Consider the following 25,809-nt stretch of genomic DNA (forward strand, 5'->3'; position numbering starts at 1 on the left):
CCAACTCCATCCCCACAGAGCAGAGATCAAGCAGGTATGATCGTGGCGTTCCTGAGACCCCATGAGCATCAGCCCCTCCCCCTTGCGTAGTGAGTGGTGGGGGTGGGGGTGGGATGAAGGCTCATCGTCTTCCTCGCCTTCAACTTTCCACCCTGCGGGAGGGGCACCCCCCAACCTGCTTCCAGCTTGCCCTGAGGACATCTAATCACCACGCTGTGCTGGGGCTGTTCCACCCTGATCTTCATGGCCTTCATCCCCTTCTTTCCTCACACTTAGTGTCTGCAGCTCCCCCTCTCTCTGCCCCCCCCTTGCAGCAAGCACAACATTGGTTTTTTGAACTAGGCTTTACAGCACCTTTCTGGGCATGTGATACTTACTGCATAAGTGATTGCATCTGTCATGAGCAGCCTGTTTTCTGTCTTGTCATGGATGGTTACCTGGTCTATTAGGCAATGATGCACTTGATAAGTACAAAGGTGTTAATGTCTTAATATTCTGTTTCTACTCAGAATACTGACCAAAGGAATAAGTTTGATGTCAGCAGTGGAGAAGCTGTGGACAAAGATGGCAAAGTCTTGGAGATGGTGTCTCAGTAAGTATGCTGGGAGGGGGGGGGAAATAAAGGATGCTTCTTTCTTGCAGTTTGCCACCCTCACATCTGGTCATGTTACACAGGATGTTAGTTACACAGGATCACGGAATACCGGCATCTTCACCATCTTGCAGTTCTTAAAACAGAAGTTTCTTTGGCACTTTTTGCTCTGAGATAGAAATTCAGAGAAGAGTAACATTTATTTGTTTGTTTGTTTGTGTGCTTACTTACTAAATGCATGAAATAAATTAGTTGTGTTTCGATTTAAAGCAGTGTTTTTAAATGCATCAATCCCCATGATGAATGCAAAGAATTAGCTAGTCCCTTGCAAACTAAAGCAAGCTTTCTCCAATAGTTTGAATACTGATGTATCATCCTTTCCGTGAGTGAAAAGTATTGAGTGTTTAAGCAACAGGAATAAGTGTTTGTTCTTAATGCGTAGTTAAGCATTTGAGTGTGAGGAGAAAAAAAAACAACATTCCAGTGTGGGTGGTTTAATGTATATTTTAATTAATAAGTGTTTCCTGTATTCAGTGGAGAAGTGGCAGATGTGGTGTGACAGGAGAAATGTCCTTTGCAGGAGAGTTAATAACAAAAACACCTTGTCTTTTTACTTAGTCCTTTTAAAGAAGGTGAAGGATGACTATACAAGGTTTGATCAGACATAAAAACACTTCAGCATTTAGTTCTGTTATTATCTTCCTTGCTGTATAATGTGGCTCTCGGTGTAAAGGCATAGAAGAAGGTGGTAGTTGTAGGTACATCTTGTATTTGTACGCCAGTAAGATTAGTAAGTTATTTTTATATTCTTATAAAGTTCCCGATACCTTTCATAGCCTTTGTTAAATTAGGTTGTTCTAGAGCAGCTACGAATTTGAGAAGTGCCTTTGTGAGTCAGAAGAAGATCTGTAGCGTAGTATCCCATTTCCAGTGGGGAAAGAAAAGAACGGTGCAAGCATACATTTTTACTTCTCAAGCACTTCTACTGTCTCCATGGACTTAGCAGTGCATAGCACTGCTTTATGGAAATGTATGTGATTTAGTGCTTAAAAGGGAAAACATATTTGCCTTAAGAGCCTTCCAATGTAAGATCCATAAGTACACAAGATGTATTCTGTATTTTTCCAGGTCTAATGACATGGCTGGTTCACAAGAAGGCAGCAAAGAGAGTGTGCTGAAACCAGCACCTTTCAAAAGAGGCCGAGTGCAGAAAACCAGACCAAACCTAGAAAGAACTGTTGCATGGAGAAAAGACCACGGACATGAAAAAGATCCTGAAGAGGAGAAGCAGAAGGATGTGCGTTACACCATGTGAATGAAAGCAGTGATTCGTGCCACAAAGATGTAGGCTTCTCAAGCAGCTGCATAGATGTATTTTTGCTGGGCAGTGGTAAGAAAGATTTACCACTTAATCTGCAAGCATAGTATTTGTGTGTCTTATTCCTTCCAGTTAAACTGAACTGTCATAGAGTTTTCTGGTGCTTGTAATTAGATTCCGCTTTCTGTGGACACAGAGATTATATTTCACTGATGTTTTTGTTGGTGGTGGTGATACCAGATTTGAAAAGAGAAGTGCTGAACAGAAAGGATAATGTTGAAAAAAAAACCATTTCAGATGGAATGTATGCAGAAAAATAACAAATTTTTATCTTTAAAGTATTCGGGGAATTTAGCTGATGAACAAAAAAAAAAAAAGAACTTAATTTTTGAGGTGTTTTAATACAAGAATGATTAAAGTAAATATGTTTTCTTCCTTTCATTCCAAAAAAGAGATTGGCCAAAAATGTTTTTCTTACTAGAGTGGAACTTGTCTTCTTTTTAGGGAGTGGCTGATGCTCCCAAGAAAAGCCCACAGCAGCTAAAAGCTGTTGAAGATGAGAAAGGACCTTCAGATGTCTTGAAAGACGCTTCAGGTTTCAGTACAGGGTAAGATTATTTTTTAAGCGGAGAGATGGAGTGGAGGATGCGCTCCAGGTTGGACGTGTCTGTGACAAGTTCTCCTTTTGGTAAAGAAAAAGGTTAATGAATAAGAAATTAAGAAATGCTGTAGATCTGTTTTGTAGTTTTAGAAATTATGAGCTAGATGAAGGATTTGGTTAAATGTTTACGTTCCTCTCAAGCTTTGACTAGAAGTTGCAGTTGTTTTGAAACTGCTTCATTTTTCTTACATTTGCTGACCTGTCTTGAAGGTACAGGTTCTTGATGTTTGATGTGATCTCAGTTGATCTTTTTCATGACGTCCCTTCCTTTGCTCTCGTTCTAGCTACTGCTGAAAATTAAATACAAGCATGTGAAATGTGATTGGAAGGATTCATCTTGTCCCATGCCATCAACTGCCTGTTTGTTTTTTTAGGGAGTCTGGTCCTGAGATCCAAGAAGACAAAACTGTTACTTCATCAGTTCGGTTACTGAGGAGTCGATTCCATAGACCAAAGCCAAATTTCAGAACAACAAGTAGGAAGGAAGAGATGGATATAAATGAAGGTGTATCGCAGGAGGATGCCAACAAGAAGGAAAGTTTGATGCAGAGTAGTCATGAGTCTTGCGTCCCTCCAGATTCAGATGTAAGGCTTTTTCTTTTTTTTTTTTTTGTCAGTTGGATTCCAGCTTCTGAGTTTGTGAAACTGGTAGAAACACTTGATGATGTAAAGAAAAGATAGATTAATCTTTTTAGAAACAATATAATTTTGTGATTTTCTGTGTGGGAACTCTTGTACTTCCAGTTATTTCTGACCTGAGGTGAACTTCATGAAATGACGGTGAAGAAATAAAAGTACTGAAAACATCTACTGAAACCTACATTTCAAGGTGTTTAGTTAAAGAAAGACATACGAATTTTTCTTGGGAAGCCTGTGAAATGATTAGGGAGCAACTAAAAGGAGATGGTCTTTTTGGACAGGAAGTGCTCTGAGCAGTGATTAGTACTGAGCTTTGTGGACATAAAACTATCTCCTTTTTCAGTATGGTACCATGACTTGCTTTTGCTCATATTTGTTTTTCCTATTTTTCAGAAAGCAGAAGACTATGAAGTCCTGCAATCATTGGAATCCTTAGGAAAGGCAGAGTCAGTTGGCCCACAGGATGTTTCTGAAAGCTCAAGTTTTAAGTCCCCAGACACACTTTCTGGATCAGAGTGTGGCAACATGGAGGCCTGTCCACCTGTAGATAACCTGAATGGGACCTCGAGTACTAATGCTGGGTAAAGGTCTAGCTGCATTTATACCTCGACTAACAAGGAAGGCATTTTAAGAGGAAACTGTTCTGCTGATGGATTTCTAATTGACTAAGAATGTCTAATAAAAATTCTGAATGTTACTACTTGTAGATTTAACGCTAGTTTTATGAAAGCCCCAGTTACTGCTATGCTAAGCATCACATGAATGAATGTTTACTTTCGATTGAGAGAACAGTTTGTGCTGTAAGGGATCTTAAAGACTATCTCATTTCAGCTGTCCTGCCATAGACAGGGATACCTCCCACTAGATCAGGATGCTCAGATCTGCTAACCAAACTAGCCTTGAACACCTGCCTCTAGGTATGGCACCCACAGCTCTGGGCAACCACCGCTCTTCCAGGCTCCTGTGAAGTCTTTCTCCGTATTTGTTATATGCCCACTTTAACTATTGAAATGACTCAATGAGGTTTCCCCCCCAGCCTTCTCTTTTGCAGGCCGAAGGAACTCAGTTCTCTGTCTTTCTGCACAGGGGAGAATTTGTGGCTCTGATCATTCTTGTGGTACTTCTCTGCACTTTCAGTAATAGATCTACATGTTTCTTGTGCTGAGGACCCCACAGCTGGATGCAGTACTCTACATGGGGTCTCCTGAGAGCTGAGTAGGTGGGGAGAAACACCTTCGCCACCCTGTTGGCTTCTTCTGGATGCAGACCAGAGTATGACTGCCTCTGGGCTGCAAGTGCATGTTGCCAGCTCGTATCCAGCTTTTCATCTCTTAAGCCCTTATCCACTGTGCTGCTCTCATTCAGGTCACCCTCCCAGTCTTTACAGGTGTTGGGCATTACCCCAACCTTTATGCAGGATGCCGTGCTGCACTTTGTTGAGCTTCACGAGATGCACATGGGCTGACTTCTTGTGGGTTGTCTGAATGGCATCCCTTCCTTCTCTCATTTCTACTTCACCACTCAGTTTGATATCATCCATAGACTTGCGGAGGATACACGCAACACCACTGTCTCATTAATGAAGCTTTTAAATGGTATTACTCTCAGTATGGACTCCTGAGAGATGCTGTTTGCTACTGCTTTGCATTTGGACATTGAGCTGTTAACTGCAATTCTTTAGATACATCTATTCAGCCACTTCCAAATCCATCTAGTAATTTGCTCATTACATCCGTATCTCTCCAATTTAGAAGCAAGAGTGCTGTGGGGGATCCCTCCCCACACTGTGTTCCTTGATTTATTTTGCCCAATGAAAAGGTAGGGGCTATAGCATACTTCACTGACACTGATCAGGTGCACCAAAACAAGTTATTAAATGTATTCTGAACAAGATTTTGCACATATATTTATAATCATATGTATTCTAAGCAAACAGTGCGCTAGCCTCAAACTGATAAGTGTTCTGCTGGGGGGGGTGTAAATTTGGGTAGGAAAGGTTATATGACCTGATGTGTTCATTGCAGGGTGGGGACTGAGGTGGGGTGGTGTCTTGTAAGTGGGGGTTCTTAGGTTGGCTAGGGGGAGCTCTGAACGCCGTCCTCTAGCATCCTGACTTCCATGATAAGTGGGGAAGGGGGTGGAGGAGGGAAATGAACTGTTACAAACAGTATGGGATGAGCAATTGTTGAAAACTAAGATGAAGTTGTACCTCGGCATTTTCCATGTTGTCTGTTTGCAGATATCCTTTCTCATTCATCAGAGGGGATGCAGTTTCCTTCTTACACATGTTCTTCGTGCACCCATTAGAATCCCTTGCCTGCATCAGCTTAACTTTCCTGATCCCATTCCTATGCTACTGTTGGTATCCAAGTATCCCCAGGGTGTGTGTCTGTACTTCCACTGGCTGTGCATTCCCCCTTACGTTTTGGTTGGACTGGGAGGTCCTGGCTCAGCCATGCTCATCTCCTGCCTTCTTTGCCCTCTGTCTTGAACATGGGAATCAAGAGCTCTTGTACTCCAAGAAAGATGTCTCTAAATATCTGCTGGCTCTCTTCTGCTTCTTTATCTATGACAGCTGTTTGCAGGAGAATCCCATTGACTAGTCCCTTAAAAACTAAGAATTTCACTTCCTTAAAATGTAGGGTCCTTACTGTACTGCTCAGCTAAAATCATGAATTCCACCAGCACTTAATCAGTGCATTTTCTCTGTTTGGACTTTCCTACCACATGAACTAAGAAGTTATCCTCAGGATGCTGCAAGAGTCTCCTTGACTGCTTGCAGCTTGCTTTGACACTTTTCCAGTCGATGTTAGGGTGGTTAAAATCACCTGGCAATATCGGGGGTTGGAAGAACTCTACATCAACGCCCTCCACCCAGTAGGAAACACCAACTACGTAGTTTTCTTGGTTGGTTTGGTCTCTAATTGTCACCCATACTCCACAGTGGCTGCTGGCTCCTGGCTTTTACCCATGCTACATTGGTAGGGAGACACCTTCTATTGCAGGATCACTTTTCCATCTTGTTATTTGTGAGCATTTAGGAGTCATTAAGAATTATTTCTGTTGTGGAAGTAGTTAGTAGATGAATGCCTATACACATTTGCTGAAGAAAAAAAAGATTTGTGTGCGTAATTTAACACGCAGCAGAACTTTGCATTTGTGTAATGTCTTTCAAAAAGTAAGCTGTGTTTTATAAAAGTGAACCTGTGCTTTTTGATGACGTGCTTTTGTATTGAATTGGATATTGTTTGTTTCTGGTTGTCTTAGCATTGATAGAAAAATCCCAGCTCGAGGTGAAAGTAAACAAAGACCTCTTCAACCTGTCCAATTAGTGAGGGGCGGATTCCAGAAGTACAAGCCCAACTTGGGAAGAGGTGTTAGAAGGAAAGAATTACAAATACCAGAAAATAATGAGGATAAGAAAGCTGAAGCGGATGACTTGGAGGTGCAACAAACTGAGTCTGCTCGTCAAGTGTCAGCTTTTGTAAGTATACTAGGAATGGCTACTTTGCCTTCGAAAATGTGATTCCAAGTTACATGTTCTATCTTGGGCAGTTGTATTAGAATATTTAACGTTCATTCCCTGAAGCAGAGACACCATCTGCTATGAAAGAAATCCCACAAACTCTGAACTGTTGAGATATTGCAGGTACGAAATTAGTGGAGTCTACAACTTACAGTCTTAATGTCTTCTCAGAAATGAGGATCTAGTTTGGATTGGGTTGCATGACAGATGAAGGATGATGTACATTTGAAGTAAGCAGAATGCAAGTTTGTTTTCTATTGCAATACATAAAGATGGGCATTTAGTTCATTTTTTCTTTCCTGCTTGGTTGATTGAAGGCTGTGTTGAAGAATCCAGGAAGTATCAAGAGAAGACATAGGGTAGTCTGTTTTTCTGCAAGAGTTAAAGTCTTTGTGTGTTTATAAATGAAGTTCTGTTTTATAACCTTGCTTGATTCTCCTTTTTTCTTGCTGTTGAAATGGATAATACCTCTGTTTTATTGCAAATCAAAGGTAAAAATGAAGCTGCATCGCATGAAGGAAATGTACTGAGCAATGAGGAACATGCACAGGAAGAGGTACCTCAGGTGCCCTGTATTTCTGAAAACCTATTGTGTGAACAAAGCAGGTAAGGTCAGAGTTTAGCAAAATCATGTATGAAAAGTTTTCCTCTGGTACATAAAGATAAGTTTTTGAAGGTGTAAATTCCTTGTATTTGTATTTCTCTGATTCTTTGTTTTCAGTGCCCATAGGCAGCTTCATCCCTTGTTTTTGGTGCACACTTTTTAGCTAAGGTGAACTACTTTTGGTTTCTTTTTGGCTCCTAGTTTTTCATTTGTTTTAAATACACTGTTTGTCTACAGCACCAGGTTTTTGAGTGGTTGGCTCCAACTGTATTCTATATGGAATGAGGGCTGCTCCAACAGTAATTCTTCCTGTTCTGTTATGTTGGGCCACGCTGTTTCAGACTCATGTCAGTGGTGTGGCAGTAGAGGTTGAACCTTCCCACCATTGCTCCATTCCATGTTGTTGCTGTGCAACAGATGGCAGCAGTGGGACAGTCTGACAGGATGGTGTCTGACGTGGACGCGTGGATGAGGCAACAAAGAGTGGAAGATAATTTCTTCATGTGGAAAAAAACTGCAGCCGTTGACATTCGTTAACACTGAAAGTTTACGGAGGCCACGCAGTGGATGTGAGCACAGTGGGGCAGTGGTGGTGTGTTTCTGCAGCAGTAACAGCAGCACCTCTGTTTGTGCAGTTTGTTATGAGCGTGGCATGCAGGTGGTTCTTCATCACCGCTGAAAATGTGTGACAGATGGTGTTGACTGTGCTGAAAAACAGTGAATTGCAGATTAGAATTTGCCCCACTGAGTAGTGTGATTGTGCTCTTTGTAGCAGTTGTGGTTTCCTGGCAAGTAAATAGGAAGCACTACTTTCAGAGCGACATATGCAGCCTAAGACAGTACCTGTTCACTCAGTGCAGCCCAGGCAGGCTGTAAGGCTGGACAGCTGGGTACTGCATCCTGTTCAGATCCCTCTGGATGGCAGCATGAGCATCTAGCATATTGGTCTGATAGCTGAGGGTCGGCTCTTCTGCATCGTCCTGATCATTTGTGAGATGGTAAGGAGGACTGAAACCCCAGTATTGACCCCGAAGCCAGTAGCTCTCAGTTCCTAGCCTCGTAACACTGGTAACACTGATCACTACCTTCAGGGCCCACCTGTCCAGCCAGTTTTCAGTCCACCTTATTGTCTGCCCATACAGCCTGTAACTTAGCAGCATCTTTATGAAGGAGGTAGGGGCGATAGTGTTGGAAGCCTTGCTGGAGTCAAAGTAGATCATTTCTGCCACTCTCTCTCCCTTTGCCTACCAATTATTAATTATCTTGTTATTAATTATTATATTATCAATTATTTATAGCAGAAGATTTATCAGGTTGGTTAAGCTTCTTGTCTGTCCTGGTTCTGGAAGTGGTTTACAGAATTTATCATTGCATCACATTCCTCAGGATTAAGGTGAGGCACAGCAGCCCATAGTTTCCTTGATCCTCGTTATTGCTTTGTTTGAAAGCTTCAGCTTTCTGTTCACTCATCTGAATGTGATTAAAGGAGAGATGAGAATTTTATCTTGTTTAAAAGCAGTAATACCTTGAATACTGGAATTAATGAAGATAGCGTTCCTATGGTTAATTAATCCGGGGGCCCATTGTGGCTGAAACTTTTATCTCTTCCTAACGTCTTAATGTTTTTTCAAAAGTAAGCTAAATGGTCCATTATTGCAGGAAAGCAAATCTTGTAATTTTGTTTTGTTTTGTTTTGTTTGCTTTTTAACTCTTTTAACTCTGTTTTGCTAAAGTAAATAAATAAATACACAGAACGACTGAATTCATTTCTAACCGTATGTTTTATGATAAGACAAGCTTGTGGAATGTATTTTGTGGTGCATGGAAAGTTAAAGTTGAAAAATATTGTTTTCTAGGCCCAATATAAAATGAAGTTCTGGAGAAGAGAGCAATCAGTGTGATAGAAAACCTTCACGGCAAGCAAGGGTATCCCTCAGGAACCCAAAGCCAAACCTAACAGGAGCTCACAGAAAAAGGGGTCATTTTGAAGAAGACAGAAACAGAGAGATGAAGACGATGCTGAGCCTAGAAATACAGAAGAGCATTTGTTAGAAAAAACAGGTGTATCGGTGGTAAGTGCTGATCATGTGTTTTGAGCCTCTTTGTACCTCAGTTCTTGGATTTAGCTTCCTAGAACTCATAGCTGACATAAAAATCCAGTATGTATATATGACAAGTTAAGGTGATGCTTTCATTTTCTGTGCTTCACAATTGGAAATGATGAATCTAAACACACTGTAAAACTTCAGTCAACACTGTATATTTAATATTTCCTGTTTCTGTGCAGAAATCTGTATTACTCTGCCTGTGGCAGGAGGATTGAGCCACGATGATCCTTCAGATCCCTTCCAAGCCAAGCCATTCTATGATTCAGTGATTATCATATTCTAATACCATTGCCATTGAATTTAACGTTTGCTATCCATTTTCTAATATCCAGTACTACCTACAACTCAAATTTTTCTAGTAGTGTGGATCTGTTTATAAGTTGATGTGCTTGTGAATAAATATCAGACTTCTTCAATTCCCTCCACACTCCTGAGCTATCTGATATTGATTCCTTTTCTGTCAAAAGTTGTGGCGTGTAAATTAAAGGGCTTTTTGCTGGTGGCCCTTGTTTTTGTGATGGATGACTAAAATCTTTCTGTTATTTCAGTTTATTCAAGTTGTGGATGCTCTGTATCTGTAGGCGTTCAAGTCCAGGTTGCATAGGATCCTGGGCAGCCTGATCTAGTGGCTGGCAACCTTGCCCATGGCAGGGCAGTTGTAACTAGATGATCTTCAAGGTCCTTTCCAACCTAAGTCGTACTATGATTCAATGATATAACCTTGGTAAGTACGATATCACTTGTTGTGATTTTCTGTGTATTTGAGTAACATTTAAGCTCTGTTCTGTAAACTGGGGTAGTTTGTTCTTTTTAGCTGGCTCCCAGGGCAGGAAAAAAAAAATCCATCCCTCAAGTTTTACTCTAGAATGAACAGGTAAGTAACAAGGTTAGAAAACAGAAAATGGTTTATCTTTCCACTTGCTGAAGGGTTACTCTTGATGAGCTGCGTGGAGCTGTGTGTTATTTGGCATCAGTGGGAAACTCAGGCATCATATTTAATACCATCTCATGACACTTTTTAAAAATCTGAAATAAGAATGAAAAAAGAGGAACAAAATGAACCGTGCTACCGGATTACAGCTGAACGTGTTCAATGATAGCAGTTGTCTCTTCTGTCCAGCAAAACTCCAGTCACACAGAAGAAGCGGCTTCCTTCACAGAGTCTACAAGGAAACATGATTTTACAGACTCTGAGAAGCCGTCCTGTAAAAGAATCAGGCAGAATAGTAGTTTCCAGTCTCCAGGGATATCACTAGAGAATAAGAGTCAAGTAGAACAAGAAGAGTCTCAGCTTTCTGCACCTCAGCAAAAAAAATCAGATGATCAGACAAGGTAAAACAGCTGATGATGGTTTTTTATGTTCAACTGATTGTTTCTGTTCTTAGACATTAATAACTAGCCATAGTTCTGACGTGTGTGTGAGAGAGAAAGAGAGCGCATGCAGGATGGTAGCACTAATGACTTCCACCTGAACCATACCAGAGGCGTGCAGAAATCCCTGCACCCTTTACTCTGTTTGCAGCTTCCTAAAATGAACAGCCAGCACTCTCACCAGCCTACCCCGGAGTCCACTGTGGTCTGAGTAACAGTTCCAGATTTTAAAAGGAGAGCTTTAAAAATACCCATGCTGGGGACAATGGGATTATGAGAGTTATCCAAGCAAACTGTGCGGGAAGTGTCCTCTGTACTTGGTTTCATCTCTCTATCAGTTGACAATGCAAGCTCTTCTAAGGGTGAAATTTGGAATAATTTTTCTTGCTTAGAGCAATTGCAACCATCTCTTTGGGGATGGAAGCGGTAGCTAATTCAAAGGGATTGCGTTCTAAGAAACGGGAGCCGATCATTAATGATCATCTAACAGTTCTGGTTTCTAGGCATTAGTAAGATGACCTAAAATCTCATAGTTTGGGTTCTGTACTGTGCTTTTAGCAAAGGAGAAACTAGAGAAGTTCCCATGATTTACAAAGTTTGCAAGCTTCACCTATCTCAAAATGAAAGTTAATTTCATTGTTTCTAATAATTCCATATATTGCAGATTTCATACTGCAGCTTCTCAGCTCTCTGAAACTGCTTACTCCATGCTTAAGATCAGTACTTTTGTGCACATGTGAAGATTTGGTTTCCGGATGGAGTAATACCTGAATGCATTTTTGCCAGCGTGTTGCAGGAAGTAACAGGATTGTAGTCTTGATCACAGTGCTCCTTTTCTTCTTTTCTGTTCATTGAGTTGGTTTTTACTTGTGGTGTCTCTTTTAATGTTTTGGATTGTATTAGACTTGATTGATATTTTTAGTATACTCATGTTATGTGCTCTTGCTATGTGTTCTAGGAGACAACCTAGGAGGTCATCAAAACAGACAGCACTACCAAAACATGGACTGGAGCTGAGAACTGATCCATCTTCTGCTTCTGAATGTGAGGCCAGTTACTGTGAGAAGGGGAATCGAAGACAAGAAGTGAAATCAAGTGTTGCTAGAGGCAAAAGCATGAAAACTGCCCACAGAAAGAAACCTGTGAAGGAGCAGAGAAGTTCAAAAACAAGCAGCCTGGTGACCCTCCGGGCTTCTCAAGGAGATGAGGAGGAAGCAGATGACTTTGAGCCTGATGATGAAGATGAATGTTTTGCTGAAGAGGAAGTAAACAAAGCACCAGTGTTTGTTCCAGTAGGTCTTAGATCTCCTAAACCTATTCCTGTTCAGATAGAGGAGACGATGCAAGAGGTATAATGTAGCTGCGTTCTGTGTCCATGTTTGTTTTGTTTCTTCAAACAGAAGCTTTTGTTCTAATTGCAATTGCTAGTACTTGTTAAGTTTAGTTTGTTAAGAGTAGTGCTGACAGTAGCAAGGATGTTTACTTGACACATGTACTTGGTTTCAGATGAATGTACATCAGCCTGGGATCCAAACAGTGTTATGAACTATCAGTAGGTCTGCAGGGTGCTCACCAGGTAATTAATCTGGGACTGGATTTAGGCACAGTCTGATGTGCTTACTGCATGTTTTGAGGCTTAGGGTGGAGCAAATGGAGCATTTCAGTTCTACATTTGAATGTCAGGGAATGAGAGAGATTACCAGTACAGTTTATGGTTTCTCTGCAGGTTTGTCCTCCTTTGTTCTTGTGATATACTTCCTGTAACATAAAACTTAAGTAATGGGTTAAGTTTAAACGCGTGTCTGTTACAAGATACAGCCCTATATCTCTTTAGTTTAGGCTGCAGAGGTTGACACAGCAGTGGAATCCACTCCTTCCCTGTGCTCCAATGTAACCCTTCCACAGGCTGGAGGTATTTCAAGGAAGATCCTGCTCTGTCTGGTGTGGGCAGATCCAAAGCCTGTGGTCCTTACGTTTTGGCAATTATTTTTTCAAAAGCTGTTTTTGGCCTCTCCCATGAACTGCTTTTATAGTTAAGCCTGGAGTAAAGCCCTAGTGTTTAATGTTGAAATCCTTCTTATTTCCATAAATTAATCATACAGTTTCTTGCTCTGAATGACAGTGAGAGAATTTAAAGCAGAAAAAATGATAAAATCAACAAAATCCGTTTGAGTTAAATAACCAGCTCAAAAGGTCTCAGCTGGATAATGTAGATTTTCTGATTCTTCTCATTAGTTACAAGCAGCACTGCCAGTTCTTCCTCCAGTTGCTTCCTTCTTTAACCTGCAGTATTGTTTAGTACTTGATTTGTGGAGGGATTCCGTGAGATGTTCAATGTCTGCTAAGCATGTAGTTTATTAGGAAAAAAATAAAGTATTTGACAGATTTTTCTACCAGGGCTGATGAACTGAAATGCTTTCAAACTAATCTTTACAGCTGGATATATCTCAGTATCCCTGATGTGCCGGTGGCTACTAATGGAGAAGGTCTTTCTCATGTGTCTGTCCAGCCAGTCATACAGGAGGAGGAAAAAGGAAGCACCTTACCAGCTGTAAGAATGCCTCTTTATTTTGACATCTTATTCAGCATTGCCATCTACTTTGGGAACCATCTCTCAGGAACTATTGATAATTGCGTTCTTTCTCCTTGGGGAGCCAGTAGATGAAGGAGACAGATTCCCACTGTGTCCTCACCGTGTCTCCTTCACCTTCCTTTTGTCTCTCTTATTTTATAGCAGATACAAAGCTCTGGCCTCTGACTGGTTTCCAGGCCTGTTTGTGACAGTATAGATATGGAAAACTGTAACATTTTGTCAGCTCCTACTATCTGTTTTAAAGCCAGGGTGACCTCTGGGCTGAGAATTCACCAGGATGCATTACATTAAAATTGCAGACGGATTTTTATGTAAATACCTGATATGTTTTTCTTTTTGCTTAAGGAAGCAACTGAGCATGAAAATCCAGAAGCGGACAAAGGTAGATATGCAATTCTCTTGTTTGTGTCTTCTCCATTAACATGCTACCAATTTGTGGTTACTCTTGGAGAAAATTTCAAAATTCATGTATTTTAGAAAAAAAACGCTTGTGAGGTACTGGACTCTTTCATGTTTTTTTGAACAGGCTTAAACTATCTACATTCTTCTGTTCTCTATCAAGTAGATGGACCAAGCATTGCAAAGTTTTGTTTCTTAGAGTTGGAATGTGCATTTTCTGAGTCCTATTCTGTAGTTATCTGTACTGGGAGAAGAGAAATATTTACAAACCATAGAATCATAGAATGGCTTGGCTGGAAAGAATCTTAAACATTATCTAGTTCCAACCCCCAGCTTACAGCTGACTTGACGTGTTGTGAAGTGATAATAAAGTGGCCAGAGTCTAAGCTTTGTCCTCTGTATGTAAGGTCCCTAACTCAGCTCTGACCAGAAGAAAGTACTCTTTCCATAGGAGATATGTGTCCAACCCTTACAGAACTGTTGCTTTTCAGAATTGCTCTCACTTAGGAATTTAATTACATTCTCAGTCTTTGTAAGGAGCACTTGATATTGCCTGGGCTACGGTTTTGGTTGAGGGAGGTGAAATCTACTGTCTTGCTTTGGTTTATTTCGGTACGATAATTTTGGAGGATGGAAATGTTTAGTTTTGTATGACCAGTTAGTTAGGAAACAGAAGTTTAAACAGGGATATAGTTCAGTGCTATTACGGGTTATGGATGTCTGCATTTAAAGACTTTCTCCCTTTCCATTCTTGGTGGCTTGGTTGGTTATGAGATGCAGTGGGATAAAGTAAGATGGAAAAGCTCATGGATTGAGATGTAGACAGAGAGATCGTTTTACAAGACAGAAAGTTTATTTTATTGCTAACTAAAAGTAGAGTTGAGTGGTGAGAAGCAGGGAAGACTAAAACACCTCGTCCCCACCACACTTCCCCATCCTGGCCTTTCCCACCTTCAGCTTGACACCTTCACTCCTAACTCCTCTTTCCCCATGCTGCTCGTGAACAGAAGAAGCAGGAGCTGCAGTCAGCCCATAGTACTTTACCTCCACCACACGTTCCTCCTTGTGGTTTTCCACTGGCCTAGTATGGGATCTTTCCCACGGGATGCAATCCTTCACAACCCTTCAGCGTAAGCCTTCTCCACCATATGTCCTCCAGACTGCGTTTCCTTCAGGGGGTGTCATTCAGGGAGTTCTGAATGTAGTGGATGAGAACTGCCATCTGTCCATGAGTATCTTAATTCAGGAATGGCAACAACGTAAAAATGCATTCTGTGCTGTATGGATGATAACATCAAATGCTTTTGGGATGTGGGTACATGAATTTCTTGTAAGTATACTTGTGATTTTTTACCTCTGAACAACTCTGTAGGAATTAGCGATGGAAGCACTGAAGCTGCCATGACTTTACTTGCAATGGGTGATCCAACGTTGCAGTTAAAAGCAAGCACTGAAGGTATGATCTGATTTATGAGACAAAGTCTTCCTTGTGCATTCTGGGTCCACCTAAGGAGGAACAGAGCAGTAGCTGCAGAGCTTCTCTACATGAGGCTGCATAGCAGGAGGACAAGAGTCTGGGATGGGAAAAGCAAAGCACCTTACCAGGTAGTGCCAACTGCATCACTGTGTGTTTCTGAGAGCTATTTAAGGAAGGGTGTGTTTGAATTGATCAGTGTTGGCTGCACAGATTGGACAAAAGGGAGGATCTAGAGTTAAATGGACATAAGTGATTTTTGCAGACCTTTACATTGAAACATAGGCCTTCCCTTCTGACTAGCTGTAACCTTAGGTTACCAGGCTTTTAGTCTAGTTTTTGGTAGATTTTCATATAGAATTTATCATTTACTTTGACTTTTTGAATATTAACTTTCTAAATGTTGCTGTTCTGTGTTGTTTGCTGTTCTAACTAGAATGGACACACGTGTTACCTGCGCAAGATGAGATGAACGTGGCCAACAGTCTTGTGAGCCACAATGAGTCAGAGCAAAACAGAGCTCCTTATCAGTGTGCAGTTTCTTCAGCTACTTCTGCCAAGGTACCTTGCAAGGATGGAAGCAACGTTAATGTGAAGGATCGAAGCACTTGTGCAGGAACAGGTGCTGAAGAATATGTCAAGGAAAATGCAGCAGATGCCAGGTTAAATTACTACTTCAATTAATTTGTAGAGACAAATGCTCTGACGCTGCTTACTTTTGCAAGGTTCTCTCTGGAATTTTGTCTTGAATTGCAAGCAATCTTGCTTTAGTGAAAATTTCTCAGCTTGGGTAATTTTCTGTGTCACATGGAACCAGCACCTGTATCTTTTCTTTATAATTTTTGCGATGTTGTTCTGTGATTTGAGAGATGTGAAATTTATTCCTCACTCCAGCAGTTAATTTATGTTTGGGAGGGAAGAATGATAGAACTTTCTTGGTATGAAATTGCTGCTAATCCTTAAGATCATTTTCCCAAAGTACTTTATGGCTAATTGGGCCAAGGCAGATTGCTTAACTGTCATTGCTACTGCGCTCTCCATATAGAACAAATATCAAGGAGCAGTGATCTTCTATCATTGTGTTTGTCAGTTTTACTCAGATATTCGTCATAGTTAAAATAGATGGAACTCTTTTTCAGAAAGAATCTAGAGATCATCATGTCCTGTTGTTTGGAAGACTGTTGACTGCTTGAACAAATTATCAGCTTGTACTCTTCTGTAAAAACATAACTGAAGCTTTTACTTAAGTTCAGCAGTTCCTTTGCTATATTTTTAACCAAAACTTAGTAGCATGTGATCAGTGTTAGATCACTGATCATCTCACATTTTCATGTTTCAGTTATTTTGATAGAGGACGTACTAGTTTGCAGTAAACGTACTTGTTCCAGTTGCCAAAGCAGCTGACGTTTGCTTTTGTTTTGTTTTCTTTTCTGCCAAATAATGCCTCCTCTGTCAGCTGCAGTCTGTGTTACATCTGTTCATTGTCATCTGTTTTACCTCTCTCATCTTTTTTGTACAGCGTCTTTGCTGAGAATATCTTACTGCTAGATGTCAAGAAATCAAGAGCTATGCTGATGGCATTTCTCCTTCTTACCTTTAGCACCAGTTCTCTGCCTTTGGTGAACAGTATGAGACTGGGAAGAGACAGTCTCCAGAAGTCAGATCCAAACACTGGAGTACTGAAGTCTAATGAAAGTGCAGTTCAGAAGCCTCTTAATATGAATGTAGTTGTGGAACAGCTAGACAGTGTTCAATGTGGTAAGCCTGTTTCTTATCCTGGGATTTTAAAATAGTTTCTTCTAGCGGATTCGTGGCTCTTTATAACATAAAACTGAAGTGATTTTTCCAATTCCCGTTCACAGATTACGTGTCAAAGCTATACCACGAGATACTCATTTATTGTAGTTTTATACATAAACCAAAGCCTCAATTTAAAATTAAATGAAATGTCAAAGTCAATTACTGGTCTGGCAATGACAGAAGTACGGCACAGTGTGCTTTCCTTCTGTTGTTAGTGTCATTGCTTTCCATCAGAACTGGAAGGGGAGATGTACAGAATAGTTTTGTTTTTCATAACGCAGTTATGGAAAGTAGTGATATGTAAGGTGGCAAAGAGCACAAGATACCAAGGCAAGGTGTGTAGATCATAAATACCAGACATAAATTTTAACCTACATATATGCCAGCATTTTTTAATAAAGAATGTATGTATATGACGTATATAGGAGTAAACTTCAGTATGTATATTTATACAGAACTACATACATATGCATTAAATACAAAAACTTGTATTTAAAATGATATACAAGAAAATGCTCAAATTGCGTAACGTAACTTATTAATCTTAAAATACAACTTCATATTTCTTAGAGTCTATGGACTTGAGAGGCAGTACAGAAATGCAGGAGGTGGAACAGGTCAGGGTCGGACCAACTTCAAGGGATGCTTCAGGCCTTCAGAATTTTGGAACTAGGATGGAACTTGTCAAGCAAATGGACAACAAAGGGAGGTAGGAAGAAATCGTCAGCTAAGATTCTTCTAAAGTAAGAGCTGAAGTGTGTGCATGATGGAGATTGTGTGCTTATGGACACTGTGTGTTAATTGCACAGAAGTTTAATTTAGACTTCTGTTTTTAAGGTTTTTATTTCTCAGATGTTACCTGAAGACTTTTGAGTGTCAATGTTAATCTGTGCTTGCTGTTTCAGTACTTACTGATCAACTTGCTACTTCACTGCCTGCCAACGAACCGTGTCTGGAAGGAAACATTCATTGATGGATCAGTTTGCAAACATTAGTGAGCTCCTAAGCTTTCTTGCTTGGTCGTGCCTTTATTAGTAAAGTCTCAAGTTAGTGGTGTTATGGAGATTTTCTACTGAAATATTTCATATAGATCTGTTTGAATGTTGTGTATGTTCTTTAGTTTAAACAGGTAACTGTGTAAGCTTCTCAGTAAAGGCACAATTAGAATCATATTATACAGAGTTTAAGCCCTTACGCAGGGTACCCTTAATTGGTTTCAAACTATCTGATCATACATCTTACAGAACAGAGAAAGAGATGAAAGATGTTTGTGGAAGTTCTGGGCACTTGTCACCAGAATGTGTGGAATCTCACCTTGGGCCAGAGGATGATCTGGATGAAAGTTCTCTGGACAGAGCTGTGCAAAATCCTTGCCCTGCCAAGGACAGTCAGCGTACAGTCAGCTTTGCTCAGGTAAGTCATTTCATTCAATTACAGCCTGGAAGTGCCCGGTTTCTCAAACTCTGTAGAGGGAAATATTTGGTGCAAATGTGCTCACCTGTTTTACAGACCTGGAATTTCTGATTCTATTTATTCATTTATTTTTGCACAGGTATAGTCACATTTAACCATGACAACAAGCCTCAGCTTTTAGGATGTCAGCAATAAGTGATGCTTGTTAGCAAGATGTTGAGAATTTCTCAGTTGTGTTGGAAGAAGTACGTGTGACTCCAGTGTCATTCAGTCCAGCCTCTTCCTGTTATATCTCTTTAAACTGAAGTCACATACTGCAGGGACAATGCATTTCCATTGTCACCTTCATTCGCTTTGCTTAAACCAACTTGGTTTTGTTTCAATAAACTTTATCCTTTGCTGTACTCCTTCCCATTTCTATGCATAACTGCCTTTTACATATACCTATTGGACCATGGATATATTTTGCATCTTTAGTTTTGCAGTGGTTGATACTGTTCTAGCATAAAGAATTACCTTATTTTTTCCTGAGGGGGGTTCATTCACTCTTCCCTTGAGACCTCCAGCATTGCTTGATACCAGCATACTTGCAGTTGCTGTGGAATGGCTGAATTGCAGTGACTTGTTTTCTCAGTGCAACCTGTAGATGTGTCATTTTAGAACAGGGTGCAGAAAAGACTGTGCTCGTACTGGAGTGGCAGAAACAGTAGGAGGAGGCAGCTTGCAATGGAGGATTCCTTCTCTTAGCAAAGAACTTCTACTATAGAAGGATGGGTGTGTTGCAGAGCTGGGTGCTTCTCTTTGGCACTTGGTTGTTTTGTAATGGTTGGTGGAACTTACATTCCTAGAGCAATTTGTTATGTGAGTCATCAGTGACAGAGTTGTGCGCTGGGAAATATCAATTTATTTCAAGACATCATCCATGCAGACAGTGAGCTGCATATGAATTACATATTACTCTGGTTGGTCTGGTATCCTTCAGCCTGGAATGCCTTGAAGGAAAAGCTGAGAAAACACAATTTTAGGTTTTATGTCTCTTTGGAGTCTGACATGCTTTCTTTCTTCTTTTGTAGAGTTCTTTGTCAAGCTTACCGTGTTGTTTTATTTCAGATATTTCCAGAATGAAACAAATGCTAAGGATTGTCAGCAGCAACATATAAGCAGCAGAGAAGAGACTTCAGGTATAATTCATACTATATATTTTAAGAGAGCAAAAAAGTTGTGTATCTTACAGTGATGCAAAGATTAATAATAACAAAAAAAGAAAATGTGTTGTTATGATTAAATAATCTACTTAATGAACAAACAGAAGGACCGATAGCTTAGTGTCATTCCCCACTCCTGCTTCTTATTTAAGTTTCATTATTGCAAACTAGACTTGGAAACCTTTCGGATGACTCCTTGAGCTTAGATATTAATAGAAGGGAAGTTCTTGCTCTTTTCTCTCAGCAGTGAACGCCTGCTTATTACCTCTGCCGTGTTCAGCATTTGTTAGAGCTCTTTGTGACACTGACTCACATACCCCTCAAAACCTGAAGGTGGTAGAGGGAGAAAGCCCGTGTATTTTTCCAGTAGCTTAGTGAGCTGTAGTGGCTCCTGAAATGTTGAAGTGAATGGCAGCAGCAGTGAATGTGAGTGGCTGGGCTGGACTGTGCAAGTGTAGAGCAAGAGGAAGAGGAGAATGGGAGGTGATAATTGAAGAAAACACACTTTTCAGCTGCTAATCATTTAAAAGTAATGCAGGGTGCATTAATTTTGAAATAACTATAGTTTATTTTAAAAAATAAATATATAGAGACAGAGGGCCATCTGGCAACCACGGCTACACAGATTCGATTAAACAGCACGTCTTACACCTGACTGAAAAGCTTCATCCCTACCAGGCATTCTTAATATTGTTTCTCCTGAGGGATAATAAGGATTCTAGTGCAGTGGAAGAGCTCCAGAGTGATATGTATCTTGTCTCAGAAGAAAGCAAGGATGTTGTGTGAAGGATATTCCCAGTGCCTACTTTCATGAAGATCTGCATGCTCATTGCTCGATGTGGGGAACTTGAATAACAGATTTCTGTTACGTTTTTATTTCCCTGGAAAATGATGGTAGTGAATGATGATCGTAGATGTCCGGAGGAAGAAGAACAGACATTCCTTTTAACACTGGTGGAAATCCTTGCTGACTCAGGAGGGTTCGATACATCTGCTTTGCAGGAACAGACTTCAGAACCATTACTACCAGCACCGATACTTATCAGCCCAGTGACATCTGGTGGAACCAGCCTGACTGAAGTGGAGAGGTAAATACTTTATTTTTGACTTTAAATGTACATTAGATTAGGAGTATTCCTCAATGCAAGGTAACTGAATTATTTCAACATTACGGTTGGAATGAAATCTGTTCAGCTTGGGAAGAAGGGGGGAAAAATCAAAGGAAAATATTCTTAAGTACAGTAAGTGTTGCAATTCTTTAAAGAGTACTGCTATACCTATGTAAGTTCTCAGGTAAAAATAGCAGGTGTGATGCTCCAGCAGTGTAGAGGGCTTTGTCCTTTGAATAGATAGATGTTTAAGAGTGAATTTTGGCTACACAATGTAAGAATTCTAACTGCTGTGGAACTACTGGTGATAAGCAGAATTTCTGACAGGCACAGTTAGGATATGTCTTCTGTGTCACTGTTCCTTTACTGCTTTACACTATTTCCCTATCTGTGCTGCTTCCTGAGATGTCACAGTCTTTCTGGGATCATACCAGGAGGGACAAGGAGAGGGTGAGAATCAAGGTTTAGCCACATGTACAAGTAATGTTGTATTTTGGAACTATTTAGGGCAGTTAGTCTACTCGTTTGTGGAAGTATCAAATGGAGTTCAAATAGAACAGCTTTAAAGGGATTAGTTTTGACTGCAACTAGAAAAATCATTTATTTAACTTACCTTAGGATAGATAGTGCAACAAAATGTTTCTTGATGGTAAAACAGGACACTTGAAGCCTATACCGACTCTAAGTAGGAATGAGTATTATCAAAGATCCATGCGTAATAGCCACCCTAATGTTCCACAGGGTGAATTTTGGCTTATTCTACAGTCATGTCCTGGTTTCAGCTGGGGTGGAGGCGATTTTTCTTCCTAGTAGTTGATATAAGGCTGGGTTTTGGGTTTAGCGTGACATCAACACTGACACCACACTGATGTTTGAGTTGTTGCAGAGCAGTGTGTAAAGGGACAAGGCATTTTCTGCTGCTTGTGCTGCCTTACCAGCAAGTAGTCTTGGGGTGATGGAAGAAAATGCAGCCAGGACAGCTGACTGAGACTGGCTGAAGGGCTGTCCCGTGCTGTCAGATAAAACTGCGGGAGTCAGTTGGAAGTGGCTCAGTAGGCATCGTGCATCGCTTTCTATGTACATTCTTTCATTACTACTGCTATTATTTTCCCTTCCTTTTCTGTGCTATTAAATACTCACTGTCACAACTCATGAGCTTTGGGTTTTTTTCTGATTCTCTTGCCCATGCTCCTGGGGAGGAGGGAGCAAATGGCTGTGCAGTGCCACTTGCATAACCTGCTGGCCAGGTTAAACACTAACAAAGCACAGTAATGACTTCCTATAAACAGCACTGGATCTTTGACAACTGCAGCTGATGAACTTGGTGAATGTTCAAACAGCAGTACGGAAACCAAACAACGACGGAGTGCTTCAGTAGAGCCTGTTCTGACTTTGGTGCAGACAGCTCAAAAAAGGCCAGCTGCTGAGCCTGCAGAGAACGATATTCCTCCTGTCAAGAAAACCATATCTACTGTAGCAGAGAGTAACGGGGAAGGCCCTTGTCAGGTGAGAAGGTCATTTGGTAGCAGTGTCTTTATGTGTAGTTGAGGTGCTTAAGACTTAATGTATAGTAGAGCATTTTAACTGTCTGTGCAGGTGGAATAAAGTGACTTAATCTGTACAGTTTCAAAGGCAAATACACATCTGTAGGTTGCTTTTTACTTTGAATGATAAAACAGGTTTTAGGCTGTTGATTCAGATTTGTTTTCCTGAGAATCCGTTTGCTCTTGGATATTTGTATTAGGCTTTCTAGTATGCGGGCTGGTAATACATCTTATGATTTGGTTTGTTCACCACAGCCTTTCTGACAACAGCATTGCAGGAGGGAAAACTGCTGGATGACTGGCAGACTGTGCAGATTAACTGGATGACATGATGGTTCCTGCTGGTGTCTGTTACAGAAAGAAGCTGTTAGATGTGTCATAACATTTTTGACCTAGTGGGCACTAGTCTAAAAGAATACCTGCAAAGAAAGACTGGCCAGCCTGTTTGGGCTTCCTGCTGTGCTTTTGGAAAGCGACCCAGGTTGCTGGAATTACTACCATTAGTTTCTGTGACTAAGCTAGGACTTCAAAGTGTGAATGTCCGGGAACGAGCAGTAATTTCACATATGAATCAGAGAGCTTTTCTAGGAAGGACTGGATAAGGCTGCTCCTTTTTCATTGACCTCTCATCTTGACATCCTCATCTTGAATCATTTTTCATGGGAACATCTTGAAAACCTGCTCAGGGAAGGAGTTAAATGGTGAATTATCCTCTACTGAAGATCTGTTCTTCATCACTCCTGTTCTTAGAAGTGTACGTGCATGACCTGCCTCTGTCAGCTTTTCTTGTCTCTTGAATACTGAGATAAATAACTTTTTTCTTTGTGTTTTAATTCAGGGGTATTCGAGTAAATCCACAGATACTCAAACAAGAACTTCTGGTAGGTAAATTTAAACCTGTAAATGCAAATTGCAACTAACCTAAATGCATGGTACAGCACAGTTTAATGCTTGTTGTTATCCCGAGCGGTCCTGTCTGCAACTAACTTCAAAGTAAAAAGAAATGTTTCCTGTAACTCCCTAATGCCCATTTCATGGTTTCTGCTATAAACTAATTTTGGACTACGGTGTTATCAATGAAAGGGAATCACTGAAGTTCTTTAATGACTCTCAACTCTCTTACAGGTAATCCTTTCCAAATAAAAGGGGCTTCAACAAATACAAATGTTCTTACTGCTGCCCTGCTGCCTGAGCCTATTACAGCAGGAGATGAGAGAAGCCAGTGTGAAACTTGAGAGAATTCAGGGAAAGCATCGTTTCACAATGTAGCGTCCAGCCAAGAGGAGGTGATGTGCAGGTTAACCTCCAGCAGGAAAACAGAAATAGGTGAACAAGGAAAAGCGGGAGATAAACACGAAGCAGCACAGTTGGAATGTACTGAAAGCCAAACAGAATCTTCTAAAGCTCCATTACTCAGGTATTGACAGAATGTTTCTGTCAGCCTTTTCTGTCAGATGTTTTTCCATACTGAGTCATTGATATCCTCTTTCCAGTTAGTACTACAAGAGCAGCACTGCCCTCCTCTGTGACCTGTAAGAATTATAGGTCTGTCCTCAGAAATTGAAAAGGATCAAACTGTCTCCTTTGAAATTTGGAGTGTTTTAGACATTAAATAGGCAGATTGACCAAGGGATGATGCTACTGATGTACGACCTGTTTAGGCACTGACAGATGCCCCTTCTGATACAGACATCCGTGAGGCTGTAAGACAGACTTGGGGTCATTGTTTTTCCTAGCTCAGTCTAATGCTTAGATATGCACCCATCCATTTGTTACGATTTTCGGCCTCCTGCCAATAAGATTTGGTTTTGATGCAGTACTCGCCATGTTTCTACAAGTACTAATTTTGTCTTTTCCCCATGGGACTTTCTAGCCTGACAGCTCAGAGGATATTGTTCTGATCTGTCCATCCAGCTATCTGAATTATGTTTTCTTGTTTTAATATACCATTCTACAGTATTTAAATGCTTTAGTTTCTTCTCTCTGTTGTACTTGTGCACACTGTTTCTGACTGTTATTTGTATCTGGTATATCTGCAGCAGCTGGGAAACGATGAATTGAAATGAAGAATCCTTGCTTTGATACAGTTTGTACCTCCTCTATCCTTACTTTATTGCTGTGCCTTCTGATGTTACATTATGTTTATATTATATGGTGTTATATTGTTTTTCCCCACTGATGACGTGACGTGTGCTCTTCTGAGTTCTTCCTGCAGGTCTGTGTCTCTGTTCCTCTCAGAAACCGTTCTGAACATCTGGTAGTTACAGGCTCTAGTTCAGAGACGAGTTACATATTCTTGTGCTCAAGGGTGGAGGTTGTTCAGTGTTCCTTTAACGCTTCATAAACTCCCATGTGCCAGAATAGTCAGTAACAATCCACTGGGATTTTTATCTTTAATTTGCAGAAAAAGCAGTTCTGAACTTGCAGAAGAAATGCAAAGGAGGAGAGGAGAGATCCCAAACCCACAGATGGGGACCACAAAGCAAAGTCTGAAGGAAACAACTCCCTCTAATAAGGATGATGGGGAATCTTGTTCCTTTCCCTCTAGAAGCACATTGTCATTTGTGGAGTATGACAACGTAGCTGCTGATGCTGTAGTTATGGTATGTTTGCTTCTGAATGTCTTTGCATTTCTGAGCTGTGAGAAACAACGAATTAGTCGCTTCCAGGTGAGCAGGGGGGCATGCTGTGTTCAGGTTCTGAGAGACTGATCTGCTGCAGGGAATGGTTTCTGACTGGTGCATGTCTAGGGAACTTAAAAGGGAAACAGAGCAGCCTTCTCTGTGCACGTCTATCTATGAGCATTTTGGGTTCTCGGGAAGTTGTAGCCCATTTTTCTACTTGTGCAGAAGCTGCAGAAGGTTTGCATCTACATTTGCTTATACTTGCATGCAATTGCGCTCTGTTAAGAGCAGCCTTTTCTTTTTCTATTAGGCTTCACATAATGAACCATCCGAGAAACCTCCTCATTGTGCTGAAGATCAAGAGAAGGAAGAGGAGCCAACCAACAGCTCAGAGTACTTTTTCAGTGACATCTTCATGGAAGTAGATGAACCAGAATAGTGAACTGGCTTTATAAAGATGGTGGGATCTTTGTGCAACTAAATAAAAAGCCTGAAAAGCCCAATGACTTTAGCTCCTTTAAAATGTATAGAGGAAAAGCCTGGATAACATTTCATTTATACAACGATAATCTTTGGAACCGTCCCTTTGGAGTGAGAGGAAGAGGCTGACGTTTCTCAGTATAAATGCCAGTTTCCTTCTGTTGCGATTCAACCCAGCAGGAAGCTCAGCACCACACAAAGTGGGATGAAGGAGAACAGAAGTTGTGGGCTGTGGATGCCCCGTCCATCCCTGGAGGAGTTCAAGGCCAGGTTGGATGGGGCCCTGGGCAGCCTGGGCTGGTATGAAAGTGGAGGTTGGTGGCCCTGCCTGCATTTAGGGGCTGTGGGG

The 25,809-nt window shown here is 40.8% G+C and overlaps 1 pseudogene; it reads left to right on the top strand.

The window, feature by feature from the left end:
• The first annotated feature begins 425 nt into the window (after positions 1 to 425).
• LOC140264748 (transcription factor TFIIIB component B'' homolog) lies at positions 426 to 25,419 on the top strand (annotated as a pseudogene).
• The last annotated feature ends 390 nt before the right edge of the window (positions 25,420 to 25,809 follow it).

This window comes from Excalfactoria chinensis, assembly GCF_039878825.1.
Source record: "Excalfactoria chinensis isolate bCotChi1 chromosome Z unlocalized genomic scaffold, bCotChi1.hap2 SUPER_Z_unloc_4, whole genome shotgun sequence".
Classification (NCBI taxonomy): Eukaryota; Metazoa; Chordata; class Aves; order Galliformes; family Phasianidae; genus Excalfactoria; species Excalfactoria chinensis.